The sequence below is a fragment of the Amblyomma mixtum genome, chromosome 7 (assembly GCF_055824585.1).
Source record: "Amblyomma mixtum isolate Tamu chromosome 7, ASM5582458v1, whole genome shotgun sequence".
Taxonomy (NCBI): Eukaryota; Metazoa; Arthropoda; class Arachnida; order Ixodida; family Ixodidae; genus Amblyomma; species Amblyomma mixtum.
Window position 1 is genome coordinate 23,247,560 of NC_143018.1, and position 19,446 is coordinate 23,267,005.

The 19,446-nt window shown below is 49.4% G+C and overlaps 1 pseudogene; it reads left to right on the plus strand.

Moving 5' to 3' along the window:
* Positions 1-7,194: 7,194 nt before the first annotated feature.
* LOC149335274 (mitotic checkpoint protein BUB3 pseudogene) lies at positions 7,195-10,890 on the plus strand (annotated as a pseudogene).
* Positions 10,891-19,446: the final 8,556 nt, after the last annotated feature.

A 19,446-nucleotide genomic window follows, 5' to 3' on the forward strand; every position in this document is an offset into this window, starting at 1 on the left:
CCCTCAAACATTCATACATATTTGTTATGCCCCCGCGCCACTAACTCTCCCACCATACCTTCCTCGCATACCTTGCCTCCCCCCTTTCACCTCACGTGGGCCCGATGGACCGCTCCACCAACCTCTCTGCAGCCCACCCTCTGGCCGCTCCTCGCCGCCCACATCCGACGCATCCAAGGGACACGTGGCCCCACTCCGCCACCGCCGATAAATAACGCCCACCAAACGGGCAGATAAGAAGGCTCGGACTTGAGCTGAAAAATAAAAGTTATCTCTCTCTCTCTCTCTCGGAAAGGAAGGGGTGCGAACAATACTCAAGTCAATTACCACCACCGGACGCCTCCTGGCTCGCCCGGAAGAGCGTCATCCTAAAGAAAAGGCCCAAAGCACTGTGTAAATCCTGTTCTCAGTACCCGGCGTTGCAGGTTGGGGCAAGAAAGTATTTCAAGTGAACGATGAAGGAGCACAAAGTTGGTGTCAAAATTAGCGAAGCGCAGTGGCCAAGCACTGCGAGGCATGCGACCACAAGATAGTGACGCAATCATGGTGCGCTGGAAACCAAGCCAAATACGCGCACAAATACGCTTCACTCCTGGCGCGTTCAGCAGATGCCAGAAAATATTAATCGCTGCCTCGGAAACGTTCGCCCTTCCTAGATTTGCAGTTTAGGTTTAGTGAAGTAGTTGCCAACTATATGTGTGTTTAAAAGCCAAGCTAGCGGCAACTCAACCGCTGCCACAACTTGATGAAGAAACCGAGTAAGGTTGCGGTGCTTTTTTTGCAAAAACTCGGTTGGCATTCATTTCTCTCATAAATTTGCATCCGAAATCAACGTCGAACGCTTTCATTTTAATTGCTTAGCTAGGATTAAACGAGATGCCGCATATGAAGAGCTTCGATGCTTGCTTGCTTTGCTTTATTGTGATTTGCTCTGCTTGCTTGCTTGCTTGCTTGCTTGCTTGCTTGCTTGCTTGCTTGCTTGCTTGCTTGCTTGCTTGCTTGGACACGTCGAACCGAGTATAAAATCACTAACCGAGCCTTGCTGAGCACGTCTCAGGTGGTCTGGCCGCACCTAAGCTGAGGGAGCGACACATGCTTAAGCCTCTATATGGTTTCTTCAGGGGCTAAGTGAGCATGTTTCTACTTTTAAAAGAGGCGCTTCTTCAGAATGGTGACACGCCTCTTATGCGCGAGGAAATCGATGGAACTGTGTCATGGTTCAGCCGCGCCTTTTCGACAGAAATCTCCAGAAATCACACTAGGACACGCTCTGCCTGTAGCCGCTCTTACGAAAGTGTTTCGAGCAGAGTAAGCTTGCTTTAGTCGGCTTGAACTCTTCGTCACAGCAGCGAGCGGTTGCGCTGCGAGCTTGTGGTCTTGCGGAAAACAGTGGAAGACGACACAGTCGCGGTCGTAGTTGTTCGTGGACACGAACGCAGAGTAGCACCTGCTGAATCTGATTCTCAAGGTCGGCTGACACGCTTTGTACTTCGCAACGCACGTAGTACGAGGAACAACGCATGCAGCACGAGAAACAACGCGCGCTGAAAGCGCGCTCGGGTGCGCCGAAGCATCCCCGGCTCCTCAACATGACGTCACGCAGGCCGACATGGACGAGGTTTCCCTCTCCGCTGTTCCCCTCTCCTGCGCTCGCGCGGGGCGCGGTAAATTTAAACATCGCGTTTTAATTGGTGATTGCGCCACTGTTTTAGCCAAAATCGAAAAAATAATTTCACAGACGTGATCAGAAATGACACTACTTCAAAAGCCTAGAAGGTTAGCCGATTCGAAAACCGCCTCAGTATCCCTTTAAGGGTATGATGCGACAGCGTTAATGAGTGAATGCCCGTATATGCGGAATTGGTCACTCTGGATTTTCACCACTCCTGGTGCAGTGGTGCAACGGTTAAGCGATGCGCCACACTCTAAAAAAAAAAAGGTAGTTGAGGTTACTACATTTTGGGCTAGCAACAACCGTCACATATATGACTACCTATGTAGTAACTGTGCGTAGTAACTGGAAGGTAGTAACATTTACTACCTCTGGAGAGGTAGCAACTGTAACTACCTGCAGTAACATTTGCTAGATTGTTAGATTTGCTGCCATTCAGGAAACCCTTTTCATTATATAAAAACATGGGGCACTGAGTAGCAATCTCACCAGGAATGTTAGTGTACATACGTGTGCATATTCCTATCATCTATTTCCAGATCAACGTAGTAATGGATACTACCAGGGTTATAATGAGGTATTACAAGTGTAATGACTGCCAAAAAACGTAGTAACAGCAGAAGTCTCTACCTTGTTACTACTTAATTTTCTTTTGAGGTAGGAACAAGGTCGTATAGGAACATAGTACACAGGTACTAAGGGTTAAAAAAAAGGCTGCAACAACTACGTTTCCACTACCTTTTATTTCACTGCCCTGCCATGGCAGGTGCTGCCACCGGTGGGTCTTGTGCGACCACTCGTTTTGGTTTGGTTTGGTTTATGGCGTTTAACGTCCCAAAGCGACTCAGGCTATTAGGGACGCCGTAGTGAAGGGCTCCGGAAATTTCGACCACCTGCGGTAATGTCAGTGCACGTTAAAGAACCCCACTCGTTTTGGGATAGCTAATCGAATGTAAGGTTAGACTCCTGAGAAAAGAAAATGCGCGGGAACTTCCGCAATAAGATCGCACAGCGACTGGTTGTAGCTAAGCGCCGCTGTAAGGGGTCTGGTATTTCGATGGTTGCAGATGTCGAGAAGTCAGCCCCGCTCGTTCGTTGGAGTTCGCGGAGATCTCTGGGGTTCACGTTTGGGAAAGGGGTCGAAACGCGTCTCTTCTTTTGTCCTGTTTAATCACGGCAGCTATGCGAGGGGCTAAAATGCACGTTAATTTTTCACGCTCACCAAGTTACGGTCCTGCATCTTCGACCCCTTCCAGATTGTGGACCGAACACCAAGGAGGACAGACCGTGAAGACGAAAGCTCGCGCTTGCCGCATGCGTGATCGTTTTCGCTGCAGTGGAATAAGTTTTCTGTCGCGACATAATGCCTCGACCAAATGCGGCCCCAATGATGTTTGCGCAGAGGAAAAAAAATCCTACTGTCGTAAATTAAAGAGGTGGTTAGAGCCAAACAAAGATTGCTGTTTTTCTGTAGATTGGCCCCCTACTTCTGATTAAGAAGAGGAAGACGAGAAGCCATGCTCGCGGCTGCGCTCATTTTTTTTCTGTGCCTTGGCCACTCCCCCGTAGTGGGTATGTGCCATTTTGTTTGAGGCCGTCCAACCAACTCATGGTTCCATGCCGCACGAGCCAGCAGTCCACGTCGCCATCTACAAGACTGGTCGCTTTCCCTAGCAGCCATCTTTCTCGGATCTGGACTAACTGGGCGTTGCTCTAAGTGTACAGCATCACCACCATCATCATCATCAGCCTGACTACGCCCACTGCAGGGCAAAAGCCCCTCCCATGTCTCTCCAATAACCCTGTCCTGCGCTAGCCGCGGCCACCATATTCCCGCAAACTTTTTTATCTCACCGACCCACCTAACTTTCTGCCGCCCCCTGCTACGTTTGCCTTCTCTTGGAATCCACTCCGTTACCCTTAAGGACCAGCGGTTGTCTTCCCTTCGCATTACATGCCCTGCCCAAGCCCACTTCTTGCTCTTGTTTTCAACCTCTTGCCATATTTGCATTCGGGCTGGAAGCACTGTACGTCACGGGGGTATAACTCAGGTCGATCTGCACTGAGCGGCCGTAATTGACCTAAATCTGGAGCTGGACTACGAAGTGCGCACGCATTCAAACCGCTTTCAACTCTCGGTCCCGCCTTAGGGAAACCGTCCGTGACGGGTAATGTGCAGCTGGGTTTATCAACGTTGATGAAATCTTGCGCAAGGACCGCCGTTCATATGAGATGCGGTGCGATAAACCACAGGTGCAGTGAATAGGAAACGTCACAGCGGAAGTACCATGTGGTCATTTTTTTTTTCCTTTCTATTCCTGGCTTGTCTCGTTGTATATCACAGTGAATTGACCAACTTGCCCAGCTTTATAACCTTTCTAATCGGGGTGCAGGATGGACGCTGGTGGTTAGGCTAGCGATCTTCAGGACGGCGGTTTGTTATAGCTCTTCCGTAAATGCACGGGTAATTGCCATTGGCCGGTGCTCCAGAGAGAAGTTTATAGGCTGCTGAATAGTTCTCACCCATAGGCAGGATAGTTCTTACCCATAGGCAGGCCCATGAAAATCCTACTTTTGTAGGGGAGAATTTCTGGGCAGAATTAACGGCCTAGTTCCATCCCCAAACGTTGGTTGAAAGTATACATTATAAAGCTCATCATCCAAAGGCTCAACTTCGAAGAAACCTTACCGGCATTCCTCAGCTCTAAATAGATGGCGAGAGCGTTGTGCACGTAGGCGATGGCCACAGTACTTCGACTATTTCTTTCCTATTGTAGCCTGCTGAGAAATAAATTCCAACGTTTAAGTTGATTAAGAATGGAGGTATACCCTTAGATCACGGTACTCCGTTGACAACTCTACATTAAAACGGTAACGCATGGACACCACGGGCACTTACTACAGTCCATGTACTTGGGGTTTACGTGCCCTTCTGTGCGCTCCTTCCTCTTATAGAGAGACCTGCCTTATAGAGACCTGCATTTTCGGTTCGCGAAATTTAGTGCGTGCGAAATAATCTAACGGCGAAATCATTAGCAAGACTTTGAGGTATAGAATAATAAGTTTGCAGTATTCGCCGCAAAAGTAATGTGGGTGGTCCGTTACGGTGAAGTGATAGCACTCGACACCCCGCACTTCCGTTTATATACTCGCACAGTCAGATGTTGTCACGAAGGCAAAAAATGCACAGGAACACCTAATTACATTGACTTTTAATTCGATAGCATTAGAAGCTGTTGAGGGCCGCCGCGGTGGCTCAGCGGTTATGGTGTTCGGCTGCTGACCCAAGACGCTTGTTCGATTCCGGCCACGGGGATTGAATTTCGATGGAGGCTAAATACCAGAGGCCCGTGTGCTGTGCGATGTCAGTGCACGTTAAAGAACCCCAGGTGGTCGAAATTTCCGGAGCCCTTCACTACGGCCTCCCTCATAGCCTGAGTTGCTTTGGGACGTTAAACCCCAATAAACCAAACCAAGCTGTTGATATATTTAGGGATGTGACGTCACTTCCGGTCTAGTGATGTCCCTGCCCTCCAGCCAATGGGAATTATCAGGTGTGGTGACGTCACCTTCCTTCAGCCAATGACCCGGTCTGGTGAGGTCTCTTACCACCAGCTAACGAGAATGACCAGGTCTGGTGACGTCATTTCCCCCAGCCAACGGGAATTATTCGCTCTGGTGACGTCGTTTTCCTGCGGCCAGCGGTATAATTTTATGACCGATGGCACAATTTTTTTTTCCCCGATGACACTTTTATTGCCATCGCAATAACACTCCAGGCTTACTCGTGGGGAGCCGGGTAAAATTATCCTTCATGGTGCCGTGAATGACGCAGGCGTGATCGGTGCCCTGGTGGCCACCGCGGTGGACCTGCTGGTGTTCTCGGCGAGCCCGCCCACCCTGCAGGTGTAGATTGAGATCCTCATGACGGTGCCCATCCTCTGGCTTCCTACATACATCGTCACCCGCGGACTGGTAAGCTCCATGTTCTCGATGCGCTGTTAGAGCCCCGCGGGAGTAGGTCAAGAGCAAATTCAAGCACTCCTTAGAGCTGTCAGATCTTGATACTCGTTGGTGAACACCGGGCAGGGCCGGATTAAGAAAAGTGGGGGCCCTGGGCTAATGCGCATCTAGGCCCCCTCTCCCTTTTCCTCCACTGATCCCCGTGCCCCCTGCTGCACTACTCGAGCCGCCGCGGTGGCTCAGTGGTTATGGCGCTCGGCTGCTGCCCCGAAAGACGCCGGTTCGATCCCGGCCGCGGCGGTTGAATTTCTTTGTGGGAGAAATTCTAGAGACTCGTGTACTGTGCGATGTCAGTGCACGTTAAAGAACCCCGGTGGTCGAAATTTCCGGTGCCCTTCACTACGGCATCTCTCATAGCCTGAGTCGCTTTGGGACGTTAAATCCCCATAAACCAAACCACTACTGGAATGTATCCCATGTTTCATTGTAATTCCACCTAATTAAAATGAACGAAGTGCGATCAATGGGATTCGTGTAACAGTAACGCAATAGCATTAGTTTTGCGCACAAAACACTACGGGACTCTTGGAACGCGCGACACGTGTCCGTCGGTGCCCGAGCGCCGAACGCCACGGAAGAGCCGCGTGAGCCGACCGACATCATGCGAGGCTGCATTGCAGCTTAATTGCAGCGCGCTGCGTGCGCCGCCTACTCTCCTTTTTCACTGACACCGTGCACAAGCCGACAGACAGGTTTTTGTTCGCAGCACTGTTTTAATGCTAACGCATTAAAGAAAAGCAGGCTGAGCTAGCTTCCAACAGTCGAGCTGGGTGCTTCGGCAGCGACTACGAAATAGAAACACTCGTTAATTAGTGCCCCGAGAGGGTAATATTAAAAGTTGTTAAAATTAATTTGACTACACGATGAACGTTTACTGCTGCCCTCACGAGGCGCATTTGAATAGCAGAATTAAAGTCCTGGATGAGTGGTGAGCGTGCTCGGCGCTGAGCCGAGTATCCGGGTTCAAATCCAGCCGCACGGCGGCCGCGTTTTGATGGAGGCGAAATGCAAATAGAAGGAAAAGATGTTGTTAGTCGCGGCATCTACCGTCGAATCCTGAAGCACATGAGCTGCGGCTAGCGTGAGTAAAGGGACTGGGAAAGGACCGTAATAGGGGAAAGAAAGAAATGAGCGATAGGAAGAAAGGATCGATTTGTTTCAGGCTTTTCCTCTCAGTATTTCTTTATATCCTTATAGAGCTCCATCAGAGCGTCAATACATTACTCCGGCCGCCATGGCCATTCAATAATTTTTGAACACTTCAGGCGCTGTCGCTGCGGTGTTGTTGGCACCCCGAAATATAGTCTCCGGTACTTAAAACCCCTATACGTAGAGGTTCCGAGTAGTCGAAGGGGGCTCTCCGTAATTCTTTCATAATCACGTGATGCACAGGACTGTTGCGCATATTTTTGTTTCAGCAGTTTGTGTATTAAAGCGTAGGTGTGTAAACGCGCCTGGTTAGCAAAAAGTCAAAATCGCCGCTGTGAATAAACGGTCACATGGCGGGTTCGTCATACGCTGAGATAAAATATGTATGAGGCTTGCCGCATTGTTCCGGCTCATTCGGGACGTTACAGTTAGAGCACGTAGTCTAATACTATACGTGGTCTAATATGCCGGGTGTTTAAGCTAACACTTTCAAAAATTTTCAAGAATAGGCTTTTTGGGGTAAAAATATGGCTTTTGCGGCATAGTATTACCAATGTTGGCGGAAACCATAAAACCGATCAAGTAGTAAGCTGGTTAATTAATTATTAATAATGAAATTTTTAACTACTTCAGTTAGGCGACTAGTTGCGATTAGCGATTTGTAGCCGGCCGTTAGTAACAGCCATATCAGTTTTGATACCTGAGCAATCTCGATTACCTTCGTCCCTGTAGCTCGACAAAATCTGGCTGCGGCGGGCGAAAATACATGCACTTTCGAAAGCATGCAGGCACAGCAACCCCTCCAGTGCACGTAAATAGTCGAAAAAATTCAGGGGTTAAGCGCGGTGTTGCTGCTTGTGTCACTGATGTGTTAAGATGTTAAGCTTCGCCTCTTAGAGTGAAACGCGACAGCGTCTTGCAACGCTGCCAGGGAGCCCATAGAACGCCATCGTCTGTTCGGCTGTACGCCTTGCTCGTCGGTAAATTGGTTGTTGAGGAAAGGAAATGCATCTGTCTCGCATACCTCGGTGGACACCTGAACCTCGCCGTAACGGGAAGGGAGGAAGATGGGAGTGAACGAAGACACTTTATTCACTAGACGCGCCTTTGTTCATTCCAAACCATCGAGGTGGCATGGCGGAGTGGTTAGCAAGCTCGTCTCGCACTCCGGAGGCCGCGGTTCGATTCCCGAACTCGACCAATTTCCTGCTCGGCTTTATTTGTTTATTTGGCCTGACTAGAAGGGTTAATTAGGCTAATTGGGTAATTAAGCAGAAAATCTCTGCCTCTCCCGTAAACGAGAGTAGAGTAAGCATGAAATGTTTACGGGCCTAATGTCATCTCGGTGGACACCCGAACCGCACCGTACAGGAAGGGAGGAACGCCACCACCCGTTCAGCGCGATGCCTTGCCATTTGAACGCAAGGCTTTTTGAGGAAAGGAAATGGCGCAGTAATTCTCTGCCATCTCGGTGGACACCCGAACCGCACCGTAAAGGAAGGGAGGAACGCCACCACCCGTTCGGCGCGATGCCTTGCCCTTTGAACGCAGCGCTTCTCCCCCGGATCACGTATGAGAACGAAGTGTAACGTGGCATTTATGTGCTTTTTGCACGCGTTATTAGAAATCGGAAATTATAATTCCGTGCATTATCAAACCCACAGCTCCACTGATATCTTGATAAACATTGAGAAGGCACTGGCAGCAGTTATTTTTTGTCTCGTTTGGAGACCAACCGGCGCTTGCATGCCGGTCGCGGAGGAGGGCTTAGAGAGTCTCGTTAAATCTCGTTAAGTCTCGTACGGTGCCCGGATGTTCTCGTTTCAGAGCCCGGATGACTGGAATTCAGTGCCCGGATGAGTGGATTTCAGTGCCCGGATGAGTGGATTTCAGTGCCCGGATGACTGGAATTCAGTGCCCGGATGAGTGGATTTCAGTGCCCGGATGAGTGGATTTCAGTGCCCGGATGATGGCTCTCGGTCTCGGCGTGACGTCACCACACTGCCGACAACGGGAGCTAAAAGCATTTCATGCTTAAAATGCGCCCATATGCTGTGCGATTTCAGAGCACGTTAAAGATCCCCAGGTGGTCGGAATTATTCCCGAGAGCTCCAAAACGGCACCTCTTTTTTTTTTTTTTTGCTGCCGCGGTGAATCAGTGGTCATGGCGCTCGGCTGCTGACCCGAAAGATGCGGATTCGATCCCGGCCACGGCGGTCGAATTTCGATGGAGGCGAAATTCTAGAGGCCCATGTACTGTGCGATGTCAGTGCACGTTAAAGAACCCCAGGTGGTCGAAATTTATTGGCAGTCTGCTATCATTTTCTTGTACTAATGAATTATTTTTTGGGGCAAAACGTAATGCTCTTGCTTCACTGTCGGGCGACGTCCTTTGCAAATTTGTAGCTTGACACAGTAGAAAGAAAGACTGTGCATCCATCAAGGCGTTACAAATGCAAACTGTGGGCTTTGCACCAGATCTCCTTATTTGTTATTCAAAGAAAAGTCGTGGGAAAGTACATAACACTTGCCAATTAATGCTCCAAAGCTAGACAGAGGACATTGAAGGATGCCCTGCTGCGGGGTCCAGGTTACTTTTGACCACCGGCAGTTTTGTAATGTGTACTGGCATTCATGCATTTTAACAAAATATTGTTAAAATGCATAAATGCTGCTGTCAGTGTAGTCGGCATTAAGAGAAAAAATTCCGGTGGCCCTCCTGTCACTAAGTCACGTGACCTTGTGACGTTATCACAACCTGGATCTCAGAAACCCCACCAGTGGCTGTGTTTGAAACAGCCGCTGTTCCAAACATAGCCACCTTCTGTGGCAGTGGCACATCACTTAACCGCTCCTCCACTGTGCCAGGATCGGTAGGAGGACTTCCTCCGTTCAATGAATGTAAAGTAGGGAATGGCCAATATTGCATACTTGGGCATGTAGGTAGAACCTAGGCGACAGAGAAGGACTACTTGTGCGAGAGGTATCAGTAATGCTATTGCACTGTATCCTTAAGTGTGGGTTAAGCATTACGTGATGGCGAAGTAATTCTTAAGTTCAGGTTAAGCGTTACATGATGGCGTAGGAATTCTTAAGTGTAGGTTAAGCTTTACATAATGGCGAAGGAACGAATAGTTTCCATGGCTGTGAAGTGATATGCCAAGAAAACCCTAGGCCACTGAAGGGACCATTTACGCTATCACATCATACCCTGAAGGCGGGGCTTAAATGCTCCATCAGATTTTTGTCCCTAGCTAAATGCATATGAGCATTGAAACCGTGGTGTGGTGCTCGTCAGCTAAGTGCCTAAGCCACTGAGTTTTTGTGTAAACACTGGATTAGGGCGCTTAGCTTGTACTAGCTAAGTATAATAAGCCTCTTAGTAATCAACTTGCCTAACTTTGTTTTCTGGTGGCAAGATGTATTAGGCTGTTTCATTTCGACCAAGTTGTCTATCCACTGGAGAGAGAACTTAGAGCAGTCAGAATAATTAACACAACAGGAAGGGCACTTCTCACTGTACTTCCAGTGGTTGACCCTCTTGTCTGTCCTGGCTTCACTTGTTGCATCAAGTTGCTGATTGTATGGTTCTACACAGGGTGCGTGGCTATTGAATACTTGGATCCAAACCCCGAAGTGCAGAAGAAGTACGCCTTCAAGTGTCACCGTGCCAAAGACAGAAATGGCATCGAGCTCATCTACCCTGTGAACGCAACTGTGAACGCATTCCACAACTTGTACAACACATTTGCGGCGGGAGACAGTGACGGCCACGTGAACATCTGGGACGGCTTCAACAAGAAGCGTCTCTGTCAGTTCCACAAGTACCCATCGAGCATTGCATCCCTGGCCTTTAGCCATGATGGCTCGCTGTTGGCTATTCATTCCTCTGCGAACAGGGCGAGATTCATAAAAAACCGCACGACGCCATCTTTGTGCGTCGTGTCACTGATCAGGAGACAAAGCCGAAACAACTCCATTATCACTGACTTGTTTTTGTTTTATTTCTTTATTTTATTCAATAAACATGAATGTTTAACTCTGAACACCTGTACTGTCTCCACTTCAGCACCCCTTTTGAACTGACCTTGTGAATTGTTCTTTTTCCGTTTTCATTTTGCTGGATGACTTTTGAGCTTATAAGCTTTTAAGCAACAGGCATTAGCTGCATATGGAAAGTGTACAGCTTGGTTGATTTCAAGAAGCAAAATTGGTTGTTAGTAAGTGGAGCTCAATGCTCACAGTACTTTCATCCAATATTTTCCTTGTTTGCATTAGCTGAACTCAAATTAGAATATCGAAAATTCGAACTCGCCAGAATCGAGCTTTTGGTTCATTCGAACTGACGAATTGGCCGCGTCTGAATTACGTGTATCTCAGTAAGAAAAAATGCCCACTAATTTGAATGCACGAGCGAGTGCCACTGTTAATTCGCTCAGTCTGAGCTGAGATTTGCCATCGGGCATCCGCAGGCCAGAAGTTGAGTGGTCGCACGGCGAACGAGTAACCACGGCGAACCACGGCGAACGATTGCATAAGCTGCCACGCGCAGTCTGCTGCGCTGAAATTGGCCATGGTTTCTTTGCGGCAACCGAAAGCTCCTCGCGAACATAAACGTAAGCCCAGCTGTGCTGCTGAGAAACGTAGCAAAACATTTTAAAATTCTATGTTTTGGGCATAGGAACGTTTCTTTCCGCTTGGTAAGCGGCTTTGGGCAGAGTTTCGTGAGAATAGTATGGCAACACTGGGATAGCAGACGGCGAGTACGTCTCACGAAACTCTGCCGCGGCTTTTGTGGAAACCCTCGCACATTGACTTACATTAGAGGAGTGAAGACTGTCACCAGCGCTGAAATCACATACACAGCCAGTTTAAACCACTAGAGTGGTTTATCACTGAAACAATGTTATTTATTTCTGTCACCAATATCGGCAACTGTTATTTTGCTGGTCCTGGACTAGGGTGACTCGTATCCCCATCGAGGCGCCCAGTTGTGGACGTGATGTCACTGCGTTGTTACCGTGGTAGCAGTCGTAACTTAAAAAAAAATATATCTAGAAAATCAGAGCTAAATATAACGATTTACTTGTAGTGGCAAACAAAAAAGTCAGTGGTGGGAATGCTGCGGCGATTGCGCAAACTTGCGCCTTTATATTAAATCTGATACATGCTGCTACAAAGTGCCGAGGGGCTGCACATGCGCGGGAAGGCTTAGCGCGGTTTACGTGTCCGCTGTTTGGAACGCCTTTGTCGGTGACTGCTTTGCACCCGCCGCGGTGACTCAATTGTTAGGCGCTCGGCTACTGTGCCGCAGTACCTGGGTGCGAACCCGACCGCGGCGGCCGCGTCTCAATGGAGGCGAAATGCGGAAGGCGCCCGTATTCTGCGATGTTATTGCATGTTAAAAATCCTCAGGTGGTCGAAATTATTCCGGAGACCTCCACTGCGGCACCGCGGGTGCACAGTACCATGTAGTAACTGAGCTGACGTCGCATGAACAGAGGCTTCGGACGACGTAGGCGGGACTCGTCTCAGGATATTAGGGACGGAAACTACCTCGACCGGGTAGTTTTGCCGGTAGAAATCCGTCAATGCATTAGAGTCGGAGCGCTCCCTACCCAATGGGCATTGGAAGTCCCATGGATGTCCTGCGGATGTTTAGGATGCCTGCAGGACGTCCATGGGAGGTTCAGTGCCCATCGGGTAAGAATGTGCTGGTGGGTCGTCACGATGGACGGAGAGGGCCAAGGCGCAGCTCCTTAGAGAAAAATACTCGGGGGATGGAAGCACCGTGGAGTCTCCGCTGGGAGCATTTCCCGCAAGGTAGTAGCCTCGGCAGTTACGCGAGCAGAGTTGGGATGGCTGAAGAGGATACTACAACGCTAGGAATTACTCAGGAAGGCGCCAGCACCATTCTTTGCGATTACAAGACGGTCCTCCGCAACATTGCGCGAGGGCGAATCTCCGCCACCAAGTACCACGATGCCAAAAGGCAGGAAAGTTATTGGCCTGGTTTGGGTCCCGGCTCATGAAGGGGCCGCTCACCAGTACGCTCGAGGTTTTGTCAGCCGTGCTGGTGAGGAAGACTCCGACGCGGGGACCTTGCGAATTGAGACGCTGGACAGCTGCCAGGCCATTGCGAGTTATTACAGAGATCTTAGGGGCGAGTCTGCCTCCCCCGAATACGTCGCTGAGCCGAGATCAAGAAACCACGGGGAGGCGACTGCAGACACGGTCGCGGCCAAATTCATGGATCAGTGCGAATATATTTCTGATCTAGTAAATCCTTACTGCCAGCGTTGCGGTGAACTAGCAACGCTGGATCACATAATTTGGGATTGCGCGGAGGATCTGTCTCCAGCAGGCCTGGTTATAGCTCCCTCAAAAGCATGGGAAGCGTACAGTCCAAGGCCGTGGCAAGAGGTAGCCAGAAATATTTTTCGAGGGTGTCATTCGCCGCCGGTAGAAAAGTAAAAGAAAGCCTGCGCCCAAACAGTATCGTAGTCCATAGAGTTAAAATACTTTTAATTGCTTTCATAAAGCCGAAGGGTCCGTCGTTTCGTTCACTCTAATCTCTACATAAAATACTTGTGCACACAGGATTCCGTGAACTTGATTCGCAGATAACATACGTAAAAAACGAAAAGTCGCGGCAGTTTCAACTATTTTCATGTGATTTACAACAACACAAGAGCTTCTGCTCAATAGCAAAGTCAGCAACTGCGAACGAATGGTATTTGTCAAAATTTATACTTCATGCATGTAAACCTGCGCCCGGCCGCAGAGGCGCTTAAAAAAAGCACTTTTTATTTTCGTAATAGTTTATGATCATTTGAGGACAACGCAAAGGATGAAAAAGTAGGCTGACGTGAAAAGGTATGTTTAATCGGGTGAACTGTGCCTACTGTTAAAAGGAGTGCCATACTTCGTGCGGTATAGCGAAAAGGTGTGATTCTTCTCAGCAATAAGTTCCGCTTCCTATTCTAGAGCCACGACAACGTAGTACATACATCGATCTTTTTAGGAATAAACCGACACTCTTCTTATTTTTGCTTTTACATTTTAATATATCGATGCGGTGTGTAAATAGCATCGGCGAAATAAAAAGGCCGAAAGGTGTGTGAGAGAGAGGAGATGCGGCACTCAGAAAATTTCGGGGGGGGGGGGGGGGTGCTCTGGCACTGACCCCGCAATGTGCAATATTCGCAACATTCGCAACATTCGCAATATCCACAATATTCGCAATGTGCTTTCCTTCACTGTTTATGCTCTAGTGATATAACGGTAACGTTCCAAGGCGCCCGTTCAAGTGAGCGCGGTTTCATCGATAACCTGCCTTATTCCGTTGCCGTCTCTCCTATCGGGGTGAATAGGTGACGTTGCACTTGCATGAAGCAGCCTGAAAAAAGTCAGTCGAGCGCGGTAGGGTGAGAGCCTAAAACTTAGGTGAAACAATGCGATCACCGCCTAAAAAAAAAAGAAACAAAGGTTTTTGCTGTAGCCTCAGATGGAACACGTGCGAAGTAAGGCAAAAGATAAGGTCACACCCGCTTGTTCTCGGCACGGCGGGCGAGAATTCGCGAGATTAGGCCTAAGTCTACCGGGCAGTAGCGATGCGGCGGAGCATGGCCGCGCCCTTTCAGTGGTGCTCGGGTGTAATTATCTTAATTATTGGTGACGTTGTTGGAAACTGACCTTGACTGAGTGAACTAATGAAACCCTTCCTGCCTCGCTCGTCGAACTGTGATGTCTCCTGAAGCCCTGCATTAATTGGGGCCTTGAAACTATTGTCAAGTTAGAGTCGGACCAGAATTGAAGAACCCAGCTATTACCGCGGCGCCTGACAACGTCGTGTTTGTGCCACCTGTTCGCCTGTCCATCGCTAAACACGGCGGATAACCTCTTCAATCACGAAACAACGAACTTCTGCAAAGGTGCCACTGCTGCCAGCCTGTCAACAAGTGCGGTGTTTTCGGCGTCGCCCCTTCAAAGGGGGAACTCGGCTTGCATGGACGATGCCTTCCCAAAGCTTCATCCGCGGCAGCAAGAACGGTAAGTGCGATTACAATCGGTCCGTTCTGCTACTCGCACTGCTGGATTCGCGAGTTTTGCAATACTCGAGCTTCTGTTAGCGTAGAAAATGCGCTGAACGCACTTACGAAGATAGCGTAACAACTTTTATCCGGAGTGATTTCTGGCGCCAGTCGCAGAAGCACAGCTAGCTGTAAGCAGGGATAGGCAACATGCGATCATGTGTAGCGGAGGGGTGATCGCGTGTCTGTTGTTGGTCTAGAAGTTAGGGCACAGCTGCAAGCAACGATAGGCAGCACGCAGTGATGTGTAGCTGAGAGGTGATCGCTGATCTAGAAGTCAAAGGCACGCCCTGAGACGAGCGTCTCTTCTAGAAAGCTGGGAGGGAAGTAAGCACCGAAGTTGACGCTCATCGATTACTGCAGATTAAGGAATTAGAAGCACTGTTTTTCCCGGTACCGCAGGGATGGAACTTTCGTACCAGTGGGTTTAAGCATTCTCCTTTAGGAGAGAAAAGGAAATGTGGGGAGGTTAGCATGAAGAGGACACCGGATCGATACCCTGCACTGGGGGAAATGGATGAGAGGATGTCCAGGTGCACAAGAAACGGTAAAGCGCTGTTCTCTAAAGAATGAAAGAGCCGTTCCACTTCGTAACACCTTAGAAGCCTTCATTTTTTAGGTGATAGAAAGGCACGAGATTGGCTAGCATCGGCCCGAATGCTCCGTCTTTTGCATCGATTGCACTGGCACGCATATATTGACGAGGGGGCCCGAAGTTTCGCCGAGACTTCAGCCCACTCAAGTTGCGCTACTATGAACTATGTCGAGGGCATTTTGTTGGCACTGTGTGGGGGGGGGTGGGCATTTTGTTGAGCTGCGTGGAGGGCATTGTGCTGCCGGCTGCCAGCCTCAGCTTGATGTGCCGCTCTGCGTTCGCACAACAGAGTACGCGGCCCTGTAATTAGCCACAATGTGTACGCAGAAGCAGAAAACCTTCGCAACGTTGTCGCAAAAAAGCCCTTGGCGTGAAATTCCTAACTATTCGGCTCCGGCATACATGATCGTATCGCACAGATCTTCATTAACTCGTCGCGTTCTTTTATTTTAGAGCGCAGCTCTTTGGCGTCCGTTCCTGGGTTTCGCGTCGTCGTCGGCGTTGTCGTCGGCCTCGTAACCAGCTCCGCCCCCCTTTCATCCGCAGCTGGGGTTGACTCACTATCGGCGTCAGCGGCATCAGTCAGTCGCTGCTATCTCTTCCCTCCTCCCTTTATCGTGTTGTCCGCTTGCTGCGCGCGCTTCTGCCCCCATCGTTTGCCGCTGGGTGTACACGCCGCCCCCCTCCCCCCTCTTCCTGCGAGTCTCCGGTTGTCAAAGCGCCGGCTCGAACTTAATTCCTTTCTTCGCTCCTCCTCCAATGCAACCCCTTTGCGGTGGCAATCAGAGAGCCAGATCGGTGGCGGCGGATCTGTATATGTGCACCGCCCGAGCCGAAATTGCCGCTGCCGTTCGCCCTGTGCGGTGGCAATCAGAGAGCCAGATCGGTGGCGGCGGATCTGTATATGTGCACCGCCCGAGCCGAAATTGCCGCTGCCGTTCGCCACTGCGAAATTATCTGCCAGTTCTTTCTGAGCCATGAGCGAGACGACCGATGGAAGTCCTCCGTCTGCTAAAAAAAAAAATTCTGTGATAGCGCATACATGTGTTGCTCGATTTCTTTGCCTCAATCTATCGAAAAGGTGAAACAGCTTATTTGCTGCGCTCAAATTTCGCATTAGGAAGTAACGTAATCGTCGGTAATTTTTTGATACCTTTTGATCGGCCACAACAAGAAGTAGGACCAGATTCATGCCAAGCTGTCGCAGACACGATGCGCTGCCAAGTTCCAATGCTATCGGGATTTGTTCGCCTATCTACGTAGCGGTTTGTTGCGATTATCTTTACAGTCACCATTCAAGTTCATCACCGCCGACGCGCGGTCTTAGCAATCGTCTTTCGCCAGGACTCGCGTATGCGCGCCAGACGTGATTAGAAGGCTGGCGAAATGTCGCAGTTTTGAAGCGAAAAGCTTCACTACCCGCACTACAGCCGCGCTTAGCGTGAGCCGTCGGAGCCAAGATTTGCCGCAGCTGCGCATGCGCGAAACCGAGCGACGTCACGCGCGGCGCAGGTGGCCGCAGCCGCCGCCGCGCCGACTCCGCCGCCTGACCGTTCGGCGCAGCCGCGCGCTACTGCGCATGTGCGCCGCCTCCTCACCGCCGCTACTACTGCGCGCTCGCCTCCTCGACACCGATTGACCTTTCGCTGCAGCCGCGTGTTTACCACAGTTACTACGTATGCGCAAGGAGGGCTATATAACGCGCTTGCCTACACCGTTATCGTGGTGCTCCCAGTGCATTGTGCGCGAACTGCGACAGCCATGACGTGAAGCAAAGCGTAACTGCAGCTTTTCGCTTGTATATCCAGGCTTAACCAGAGCTAAGCCACTGCCATTTTTTTTCACTTATGATTTCGCAATGTTAGAAACTGTTCGCAGAGAAGTATGTATACGGGCTTTGCCAAAAACACCATATATGTTTCACCTAAGATGTTCAGCAATTTTTTAATATGGGCTTTTTCAGTTAGAAGAGTGCTTTTTATCTGCATAGCATTGTCAGCGGTATAGCTCATCAGAGTACTGCTAAAACATGCTAACTTGTAGGCTGGTTAACTAAACTTTGCAGTTGTTGCTCAGTTTTATTTAGTGAGATGCGTGAAATCCTTCGTGAGTAATATCCATGCCAGGTTTTAGAATTTCGAAAACGCATTTACTTTCGCCCCGCCACGGTGGCTCAGTGGTTACGGCGCTCGGCTGCTGACCCGAAAGACGCGGGTTCGATCCCGGCCGCGGAGGCCGAATTTCGATGAAGGCGAAATTCTAGAGGTCCGTGTGCTGTGCGATGTCAGAACCCCAGGTAGTCGAAATTTCCGGAGCCCTTCACTAAGGCGTCCCTCATAGCCTAAGTTTCTTCGGGACGTTAAACCCCAATAAACCAAACCAAAAGCATTTACTTTCGGTGCTGTGAGCCAACAATTTTGCCTACGTCGCGTCAAAATACACGCGCTCTCGAAAAGCTTGCAGGCGAAGCAATCCCTGCAGTGCTCGTAACTCGTCCAAATAGCCAAAATATGTTGGGCCATAGCGCGGAGAGCAGCTGCGTTTCAATTCTAAAAACTGATATTCATATTATTTGCGCTGGGCCACATGCCTATCAGTAAATAAGGAGACTAACAGTAATAATTAAAAGTTCACTATTTTATATCAGTTACCATCCTACTAGTTAGTAGTTCTTAACTGTATTCTGATGCACTACACTGCGGACAATGCTGTGCTGAAAAAGCGCTCGTGTAGCTCAAAAAACCCATTTTAAAAACTCGCAGGTGCTCTTAAGTGAAAAACTCGGTATGTAGTACAGCCTGCCTAGTTCGAATCCGGGCCATGCACCGTGGCTCGCTTTGGCGGTCCAAATCTGTCGGCTGTGAGGCGAACTGTTGCTCACCTGTCCGGGACTTCCCAGAGTGCTATAGACAGCCCCAGTACATGACATATAAACAAACTTTTTTTGGCTGTTTTCCTACAGCGGTTGCATAGTCCAGCGCAACATTAAGGTTCACTGTCGCTTAGGCCGAAAGGCACCAACAACTTTTTACTGGTGTAAGGTTCGTTTACTCGCCAGCCAATAATAAAAATGGCGGTACAGTGTTGAGAAACCTAATGACTAGCTGTGCTGATGTGTGCTGTACTCAGCCTTCTTGAGGCATTGCACAGCGTTAGAGTACTTTATTTTAGGTGAATTAGGCCCGAAGTGATCGCCTGCAAATCGCCAGACTACGTATTATCGTGCTCAGCATGCAGTTCAGCGCCTGCATTCGACGTCGACCATGCAGCGGTATGCGCTACGCGGTCGCAAGGTTAGTTGGTGGAGCGTTGTCTAGGAAAAAGTAAATATAGCTGTAATTTAAACGTACACTGAATAGTAATCTGAACTCGTCTTTTTACCGCGGGAACTCGATCTACACGTTCTAGGAATTCTTAGAAATTTCGAATTATAGTCCTGTGCGACCGATTTCCTCAATTTAAATCGAATTAAACTTCCGTCTCCCGCCTTTTTTTGAACTCGCCGCAGACGGTAGGAGGAGTCAACCGATATTTCAACCAGTTCCGTGGCGGCTTGCCGCTCTGCCATCGGCGGAATGATACGTACCGGTCGGCGAAAGCAAAGAGTCCGCGCGTATTTTTATTTCTGTGGGCCTAATTTGCGGCTATGTAGCCTCTGGCTGGAGTAATTTATTCACGGCAACCTAAAAAACAAAATACAAGCGAAAGCGAAGCCGCCACACGACCGCCTGAAAGGCACTTCACGCGTTAGTTGACTCCTCCTACCGTCTGCGGCGAGTTCAAAAAAAGGTGGGAGCCGGGACGTTTAATCCGATTTAAATTACGGAAATCGGTCGCACAGGACAATAATTCGAAGTTTCCATGAATGCTCGGAACGTGTAGATCGAGTTCCCGCGCTAAAAAGACTAGCTTCG